Source organism: Lolium perenne, chromosome 2, assembly GCF_019359855.2.
Source record: "Lolium perenne isolate Kyuss_39 chromosome 2, Kyuss_2.0, whole genome shotgun sequence".
Taxonomy (NCBI): Eukaryota; Viridiplantae; Streptophyta; class Magnoliopsida; order Poales; family Poaceae; genus Lolium; species Lolium perenne.
This window is the reverse complement of record NC_067245.2, coordinates 243,455,625-243,465,227: the sequence shown is the minus strand read 5'-3', so window position 1 is coordinate 243,465,227 and position 9,603 is coordinate 243,455,625. Positions and strand designations below refer to the sequence as shown.

Below are 9,603 nucleotides of genomic sequence, written 5' to 3'. Positions count from 1 at the left end.
GTCAATTGTTGATCTTCCGAAATATTGCATTCTGATGGCGCTTTTTCCAGCAGAATCCTGACTCCGGTGCGCGATCCTCCAATAATCATGAAACATGCAAAATAGATGAAATAACATAAGTATAATCTCCAAATATGAAATATATCAATGAATAACAGCAAATTATGATATAAAATAGTGATGCAAAATGGACGTATCAGACCCCACCAATTTTCACCGTGCAGACGCTCCACTCATACCAATCCGCCCAGGTGTTTCATTTATCAAGTTGTTTTCATTTATAACAAAAGCATATTTCTTCATCTCATCTCATCATGATATCCCAACCACGTAACTAATAGCATGGCTAAGCAAAACTACCTACGATGGCAACTTAAGGGAAACTAGAGGAAATCCTAAGACTATAGGATTAGCATAACATAGCATATACTTTGAAAACATCCTACACATGCAATATCTACTAAGTAAAAACTACATGCATAGAAAACATAGGACATGAGTGACACTTGCCTTGGTGATGAGGAGAGGGATTGGTGCACTCGTCACAAAAGCACTCTTGACAATCCAAACAATCTACAAACCAAAACACTACATAAACACACATACATAGACAAGCACAAGAAATAAAATATGCATGCATATGTGAGTTAAATTTAACAAAACATACTTATGTAGTTCTCTGGTTGTATTCTATATGCATGATGCCATGGTCATAATTTTAGTGTTGTTTAATATATATTTAAAACATTTTCTAACACTAGAAGGGTCTATAACACTATATAAAATATAGAAATGAAATAACAGAGACAAATTAATTCTTTTATTGTACTACTGTACAAAGGATTTGATTTTCAGCTAACAGCAAAAAGAATCGCTCGAAAATATTCTATAGAACTCATTTTATAGCCAAAATACTCTAATTTAGTTTCTGCAAAAAATGTGAATGAACATGATGCAAAAGTGCAATATGATGCATCTATAATATTCTACGCATTTTTAAGAGTTCAGGGACATATTATTTGTCTCCTTCCGATTTGTAGAACTCCGGATATGATTTTTACAAGGTTTAGCGTTGCGCGGACTAAATCGAAAAAGATAGAAAATATATTCTACCGTGGCAAGGTGACGTGGTCTCTTTGATTCGGATACAGGTTCAGGTTATATATATAAAAAAAACACGTTGAAATATATACTACTTTCTAGATTAGTTGGCCCCAAAATAAAAAAAGTAAGATTTGGCTTCCATAACCAATGTCTGCACGCGCACCAGAGACTAGTAGCAGGATTTTAGAACTAATACTAAACGATGAGATCACCTCCTCTAACATTAGCCATCAGATGAGATCAACAGTTAAGTGTACTAGCAATGAGGGGCGCGGCGGCACGCCGCGCCATATGGTGACTGATTGGTAGTAGTTGTTTGCGGAGGCAGTATGTAAATGTAATGAAGCTAAGTATGTAAATGTAATGAAGCGGGGCGTATTTTGTTTATTTTGTTGGCTGCCCCTCTCTCGTGATCTATGTACGGGTGAAAGCTACGACCCAAAGGAACATTTCCTTCCTTCGAAGCATCTAAGTTGCTGAAATATATTCTCGTGAGGAAGAAGATGAATTTTTTTACGTGAGGAAGAAGAATTATATTGTCGTGCGGAAGAAATGATTTGTGACATTGCAAAACAGGGAAGCCAACATATTAATTATGTTCCACTGTATAATGAAATGTCCTATTGTCGACTGGGGATGTCAATGTTTATTGTGGTGTATAAGTAAAACATGTTAGTTGAAAGTGGACTTAATCAGTTGCGGTGTCGACTGAAGATATCCCGAGCAATAGCTAGAAACATGTTTGACTGATTTGGGAATGGAGAACTGCTAGTTACGTTCATCTTTATTTACTGTTATAATCCTTTGGCATCCGTGCATGTACAAAGAAAAAATGCCATAACAAACTTGCAGAGCAAATAAGAATAATTTCCCGAATTGCCTTAACAGTTCGTCCGTGTTACAACTCGTAGTTAAGAGACAACTTCGTTCTCTTTTGCATTAGCCCTTTCATGCAATCTTTTAAGAGCGAAGCGTGAGGAAATCTCTTTGTGGAAGCCTGCAAGGATCTGATCCGCTTAGTACATTTGATTGTACAAACATAGCATAGTAGTAATCATTGAGAAACAAAGGAAGATAAGCATACACAGATACATAATACTATACCATGTAGGAAGTGGCCATGCTCGGCAGTGGCAGACATACCAATAATATCACATATTACTTTTTTAGTAAAAGGGCTTTGTCAGACCATGTAAAGATTGTGTTACATTGAGATAAGTATATTTTATATCTTTCATTTAGATGAGCTTGACCTGATCAAGTCAAAACTCAAGACAATTGCTGCAAGAAATAAAAGCTAAAATTATGTCCTGATATTCTTTTACTTGCTGATAGATGTCATGTATGTTTACCTGGCCAAGTGAATCTTTTTATTTAGTTGAGAATAATTCTTTAGTGGCTTTCTTCTTATGCATTTTATGCAGAAAATTAATGATTAGTAAGCTTGCACCGCTGTAGTGAACAGTGATACTGATATGAAATAAATAGTCATATACCTTTTTTTAGTTGATGCACCACTTGGTATTGATTTTTTCCTTTTTTTGCAATCTGTTGTGGAGGTTGTATTCTTGTGTGGGGAAAACTGTAATTCATTAGATATTTTTCTTAGCAGTAAATTTCTGAAAATTTTGGATAGTTATTATCGTTTACCTCTCCCAACTCTAAATGGATTTGTTCTATGTTTTCATTCTGAGGTATGGCTTCTAGATTGTTGTCATCTTCTGACAGGGTTGGTTTGTTTTCAAAGGACCAATTGGTGCAAATCCTTCATTATTTCCTGTACTACTGAGATGCATGATAGAAAGCTGCTGGATGCAATTGTTGCAGCACCCATGCCAATTATTTCAGTGCTTGAGACATGAAAATTGAACTCTATATGTAACTCTGGAACGTAATATAACAAACAAAAAATGATAGGAGATCCCAAACATGCTAGGAAGCCTTCTTCTAGAATCAAGTAGAATGTTTAAAGTCCCAATTCGTTGCAACCGCACCTTGAAAGAGGGGTCTTGTGTTAAGGGGGAGTAAGAGAATTATGCAATGGAGCCTGGGTAAATCCAAATGTACTTACAGGAGTTAATCTGCTAGATAAAAAACAATTTTAATATATAATTATGTACTGCTATCTAGTTAGGGCATACATGAATGATGCATCGACCTAAATAACTTAATAAATATTTAAAGATGCATTTTTGTGTGTTTCAGAAATGTCTACTTATCCAGTTGAAGAGCAATTTTCAGAAATCCTGAATACAAGCATTCTTTACATATATGTGTCCAACAAAATATATCTAGTTGATCGAGTCCTAGGAAAGCCGAAAACTGTCAGAACTTCAACTAAGCTTAACTAAAAATGATTGACATACCATATGATGAAGCAAAGCTGAGTAGACAGACCTAGTAAAAAGATGAAGGCCATTATGGAGTGTCAAATTTTGTGGCAACACCTGGCACCTCAGAATTTCATTAAAATGATCGAAGCTCACTTGCAGCACAATAGTTTGTTCTGTAGTCTGTAGCACCTGTGCGCAGCATATTTAGATACATGCCTCCGCTAGAACATTTAGACAACGATGAGTTAAGCCATGAAGCTTTCACATCACAAAAGAGTAGGAGTGCAAGGATATTTAGTATTCATATATGGAATACACATTTTGATCTTAATGTTTCTTCCTGGCTTACAAATTGAAAACATTTTTATCAATTAAAGGATTCTATAACCTTGATCCCATTTCATCAAGCTAAGCATGCTACCATTCTGCAAACAAAAAGTTCCATACCTTAATTGTGTACATCAGGTCTCGATAATAAAGGTTGTGTTGTTCCTTTAAAGGGGGTCTCTATGTTAGGATAATTATCCTACCACACCTTGGTGTACTTCTATTGTAAAGACAAAGCACCAACGGCATGAGACCTTAAGAAACCAACACAGAATCCTGAATCTGGTAATACTAAGAGTGATATGAATAAAGATGTAGTAGGCATTAAAGCTACAATAATACGTAGCAATTCGCTAAATTATAAATGCTGAAGAGCACATAGAAAAGGAACAGGACAAACCATCTCATATTTAGATTTATTATGCTTATAAAATTTTAGGAGATTATGTACCATTTTCTGTAATTTTGTATAAGAACAGTAAAGCTAAACGTACCAATTAGTATTCAACTATTGGATTCACATAAAAAATACCATGATACAATCCTGATGCTAACACCAACATCGTCACTCTATGATAACGTCATATCCAAGATATGTTCCTAAACATGATATAAATGTCAGGGAATTTAGTTTGGACTGCACTTCTTCCATTTTGGCGTTATTAAGAATAAGCATTGAATAAGAGACAGTAAAAGAAAATGTTTTTTTTTCAAACGACCCACCATGAGGATCGGATTTCATTACCGACAATGTGAATACTGGAATCTATCTATATTTGTGTCACCATGCGTACACAAAATCTATCTTAAAATCAGCAGCAGTATTATAATTATCACCTGCCTTGGATCGATGTGTATCAGCATCATGGTAAAGTGGCGGCACAGAAGTAGCATCTTCAAAGCCATGGCAACGCTGTGAAACTGGAGGAGGCGAAGAAGCAGGACTGACTCGCCGGCGACGCAACACCAAGGCACACTCAACAATAACCTGCAGAAAAAACCTAGATGAATAAGTATGGAGCTGACAATGCACCAACCTTACAGGCCATGGCTTCAGCATGCACGACCAGACAGAGTAAACTGTATTATTGTACAAAGGGCAACTCCATGGCATACATCGAAGTGCCTTCAACAGACCAACATACCTAGCAGCGCATCGATCGTGAAGAAGAGCAGAACCTGCATTTTTTTGCAACGACGTGCTAAGCATGGTTCTCGTAAAAAAAAGGCAGAGAATCACAGCAGCTGTTGATGTGAAACTCCTGATTCAATCCTTTGCCAATTGCAATGTAAAGAACAAACTAAGAAAACAACACGTACTCCTACTTTGGATTCAGTTTGGCGAGTTAAAGGTTGAAAGAGGATTAAGATTTGTGCCTTCTTCGTGGATGGGAGTTGTAAAAGAAAGGAGTTCTGGAGACGACTATAGATACATCGCGGTCGTGAAACTGATCAATAGCAGGAGCAGCATGCAAACAAAAATCAACGAACTAAAAACCAAGTCGTCAGGAAAAAAGTGTAACCCAATCTACAGGTCAAACCGAAGCACCCCGTACCACATAAGGAAAGAAGAGTTGCCGTCGATGGAATCGCAAGCGAAGATGTCGGTGGCAGTGTGCTCGCCTTCATGCTGAAGCAGCCACGCCGGCGAGTCGGAGACATATCATCGGGAACGCCACCAAGACATGAACGCCGAGGCAGGCGCCGAGACGGCCCTGACGGCCACGAAGGACACCACCTACGGCTCGCGGCCGCCAAGTCGGACAGAGGAGAGCTGGCAGCAAGGAGTCAGGCTCTGAAATTGAACTTCACAGCGCCATGCGCCATCCTACTCCTGTTCGCTGGCGGCGACCGCACCGAACCCGTCGTTGTGGGAGAGGGAGTCGAAGCCACTCGCCCTCGCCCTCGCAGTCAGAGAGGTATGCGAGCCAGCAGCTGCCCTGGAGGTGGCTTGGCTTCTGAGGCAGACGAAATACTCTACGCGGCCGTCGTGCGTGTCGAGGCGGCGGCGAGCCCTACGCGGCGTCGTCACGGTCCACACGCACGCGTCCCAGCAGGGGCAGCACGCGCGCGGGGCTCCAGCCGGGCGCGGCCGCCCAGCAGGCACGCCTGCGTGCGGGAGCGAATGAAGCCGCGGAACACGCCGGGGTAGGCGCCCAATTCTTTGCCGCCGCCGCCGACGGCGCGACGTGCTCCCACTGGTCCGACACATACAACAGGTCCCGGCCGCACTACTGCGACAGGAAGCGGCGGCCGGAATTGTTAGAGAAGCGGGAGATGGGCTTCGCGAGCGCCGGCCACCCACCACTGACGCGCCCTAGCCCTGGCGCGGAGTAACTTTGTGAGGGTGGACAGCGCGCGCGAGACGCAGATCTCCCACCACAGCATGCGCTCGGCGATGGCGAGGAGGCGGCGGCTGACCAGCGCCACGGCGCAGAGAGCCCGCGGATCCCCTCTGACGCCGCCGTCACCATGATTTTCGCGAGGAAGGAATTCCTCCCAGGGTGCTGCTCGCCAAGACGGCAGCACGCCGCCACGCCGTTCCGCGGGCCATCCTCCGTGCAACCGCCGCGACCTGTACTCATTCGCTCGGCTGCGGAGGGGGGGGGGGGGTGTGATGACCACTGCGTCACTCAAATCCGCCGGCCAGGCGACGGAGAGTTTGTGCGGGGAAGAATCCGGGGAGAGGAGTACGGTGGAGGTAGAGGCGTAGAGCACGGCGAGGTAATGCTGGGAAAAGGAAGATGAAGGAGGGCGTGGAAATCGAAAAGAAGGCAGGTCAAAGCGATGCCGCATGACCAAATCCACCCGTGCATTGATTAAGAGCATCTCCAACAGGCGCTGTAAAAGCCCCGCGCGGCAAAAAAATCGCCGGTTTGCCGTGCGCGGGCGCTGCCGCGCTGCTCCAGCGGAGGCGGGAAAAAGGCGCGCGCGCTAAAAATTTTGCCGCCCGCGCGCTTTCGCGCTATCCCGCGTGGGAAACTTGCCGCGTGCGCTGCCGCGCGCGCTATAAACACGCCACGCGCGAACGCGTCCAACTGCCACTTCCTCCACACGTCTGTCTCCCTCCTCGCCTCTCTCCCTCCCGCGCCGCTCCACCTCCGGCCGCTCCGCCTCCGACCGCGCCGCCTCCGCGAGATGCCTCCGCGAGATGCCTCCGCGCCGCCGCCCCTCCTCAGGCTACCACGGTGTCCGGCGCGGCCGAGCGGCCGGTTCGACGCGGAAATCCGCTCCGGCGAGGAGCGGATCCGCCTCGGCACGTTCGACACCGCGCACGAGGCGGCGCGGGCGTACGACGCCGTCGCCTGGCGGCTCGGCCGCTCCCGCCGAACGATGAACTTCCACGACGTGTTCACGCGGGAGCTGGCGGCGCCGCCGCCGCCGATGATCACGCGCGAACAGCAGCGCCGACATCGGGAGCTGGAGCAGCGCCTCCTCATCGCCGAGCGCGACGAGGCGCTGCGCCTCGAATGGGCGCGCCGCTTCCCCGAGGACGTTGCCGCCACGGAGGCCTTCTACGCGCAGAAGGAGGAGAAGGCGGCGATGAAAGCGAAGAAAAAGGCGAGCCGCGAGAAGCGCCGCGCCGAGTCCGCGGCGAGGAAGAAGGCGAGGGCCGAGGCGGCGGCGAGGAGGAAGGAGGAAAAGAAGAACGGCGCAGAGCCGTCGACCATCGTCCTCTCCTCCTCCTCCTCCGACTTCCAGTGGACGACGACGTCGACGCCGGTGTCGGACACGACACTGAGCAGCTCCGACTTCGACTGGGAGTCCGACGACCAGTCGGAGGAGTAGTTTATTTAGTATTTTCGTTTTAAATGTCGCATTGTATCGTTGCACTTTTAAAATATATTCGTATTTTCGATCATATTTTCATAGTTTGTTTGATGAATTTTTTTAAAAAAAACGGTCGGATTAGCAGTTTGTGACGCGCGGAGCCTCTGCCGGAGGTGCGTTTTTCGCACACCAACGCACGCTGCAAAATAGAGCCTCTACCGGGGGCAAATTCGCTATGCCGCGCGCCAGCGGTATACAGCGCGCCCAATCGCCGGTATAGCGCGCCAGATTTTGCAGCGCCTGTTGGAGATGCTCTAAGGGGATCAGCTGGCCCACCATAAAAGGCAAAAGCCACACATCAACGTAACGCAACACTCAAGAATAAGAGAAGGGAAGGTCCTTAAATTTTTTTAGAGGGCATCAAAATTGCACACGGTAAAAATCCATCTGAAATAGCTACATCCCAGCACATACGTGTCATCACCATGTTAATTTAAAAACAAGTTTAAAATTATGAGAAAAAAGATGTCTGTTACCCTATAGTATAATATATATACTTATGTGTTAGTGGGGATCTAGCTAGCTATTTCCCTGTGTACGCACGAGCACACGCAGACGTATAAAACTACCCTACTTCAGCACGTGCGATCGGTGGCCGATCCCAGCGATATACAAGGATTTAGAAGGCTTGGGTTATACCTATCAAAGCACGAAGTCGAGACGAGGTTGATGGCGAAGTAGACGACGACGGAGCGGAAGGAGTCAGCCGGAATCACTCGTCAGAGTCCCGTGGACTGTGGCATCGGTCGCCGACGAACCTGTCGAACCAGAACAAGAAAAAGCACAAAACCTTGTCAGGTAGGTGCCCAAGGAATCAAGGAATCGAATGGAGGCAGAGGGAGGTCAAGGGGACGCCGGTATCCACCGTAGTCGTCGACGAACGGCAGCAGTTTCCGCGAGATTGCGAGATGGTTTGCGAGCAGCCTGGTGGCTCTCGTTCTGTAAGGTTTGAGGGGAAATGGAGAGAATTGACAGGGCTATTTGTAGGACAAAACGGCTCATCAAATGGTGCCTTAAATCTCCGGGAATCAAAGAAAAGAGAAACGCAAGAAACTGAAAACGGCCGAGCTCGTGCTCGTGCATTGTCTGTTCGTTGCTGAGCTTGAAGACGCTGACGTGGCTGGGACCCACTCGTCAGTAGGTGGAGAGAGAGAGAAAGAATAGGCAGCTGGTCAGGTTTGGCCTGGGCAGGTCGATTCATTCACGTTGGCCATATTCTTTTTTAAAAAAACGAATTTCCTTTCCCTTTTTTCTTCTTCTTATTAATTGAAGCTATTTTGATTCAAAACTGACTCAAACAAACTCAGAAAAAATTAAAATAAAATATTTGTGGATTCCTTATTAAATGTACAACATTAAGGAACCACTTTTAGTTCAAAATAGTTTTGACAAAATCGAATTTTGGCATACATGCCTATATAGTTCCATTTGCATTACTTTGTTTTTTTTTTGTATAACATTCAATTTTTTTTCCTAGGAATGCAAATATGCCATGATCCGTCTAAAGTACGTTTGGCATTGTGTGTTAATCTTGCTGGATTTTTATATTTTCATATATGTTTGCATGCATGTGTTCAAACGCATTGCTGCTGGTCATACAACATTCAGTTTTCGTTTTTGTTTTAGTACTGTAATTAAATAAATGCAATGGTGGCCTTTTACATAACTGGAACGCCCGTTCACTTTTGGGGGATGGTGGTCTAATTATGTGTTTAGTTGATTGGAGCCAGAGAGTAATATCCCTATACAAGTACACAACAAGTCGACGCTAAAATGTGTGCAAATGATGCATTGTGTCTGAATCCAGCACGTCTCCAGCTATCTTGCATATTCCTTCTGAACATCTATCAACCTGTGAAGATCCTCTCTTACTCTGCATCTCCAAGGGGATGTTCTCCCTACATATTTTACCCTATGCCTGAGATCAGAAGCACAAGCACAAAAAGACAAGTCCATCTCTCCTAGAAAGTTGTCTCCTCGTGCTGCTGCAAGGACTTCCCCAAATTAT

The 9,603-nt window shown here is 45.1% G+C and overlaps 1 long non-coding RNA gene and 1 pseudogene across 1 annotated transcript; both read right to left on the bottom strand.

The window, feature by feature from the left end:
• Positions 1 to 504: 504 nt before the first annotated feature.
• LOC139835300 (uncharacterized) lies at positions 505 to 8,775 on the bottom strand. The gene is made up of 3 exons (XR_011751094.1): positions 8,461 to 8,775; positions 8,235 to 8,353; positions 505 to 573 (listed from the first exon to the last, which is right to left on the bottom strand). It is a non-coding gene; the product is annotated as an uncharacterized lncRNA (long non-coding RNA).
• On the bottom strand, positions 5,573 to 6,560 carry LOC127329258 (EID1-like F-box protein 3; annotated as a pseudogene).
• Positions 8,776 to 9,603: the final 828 nt, after the last annotated feature.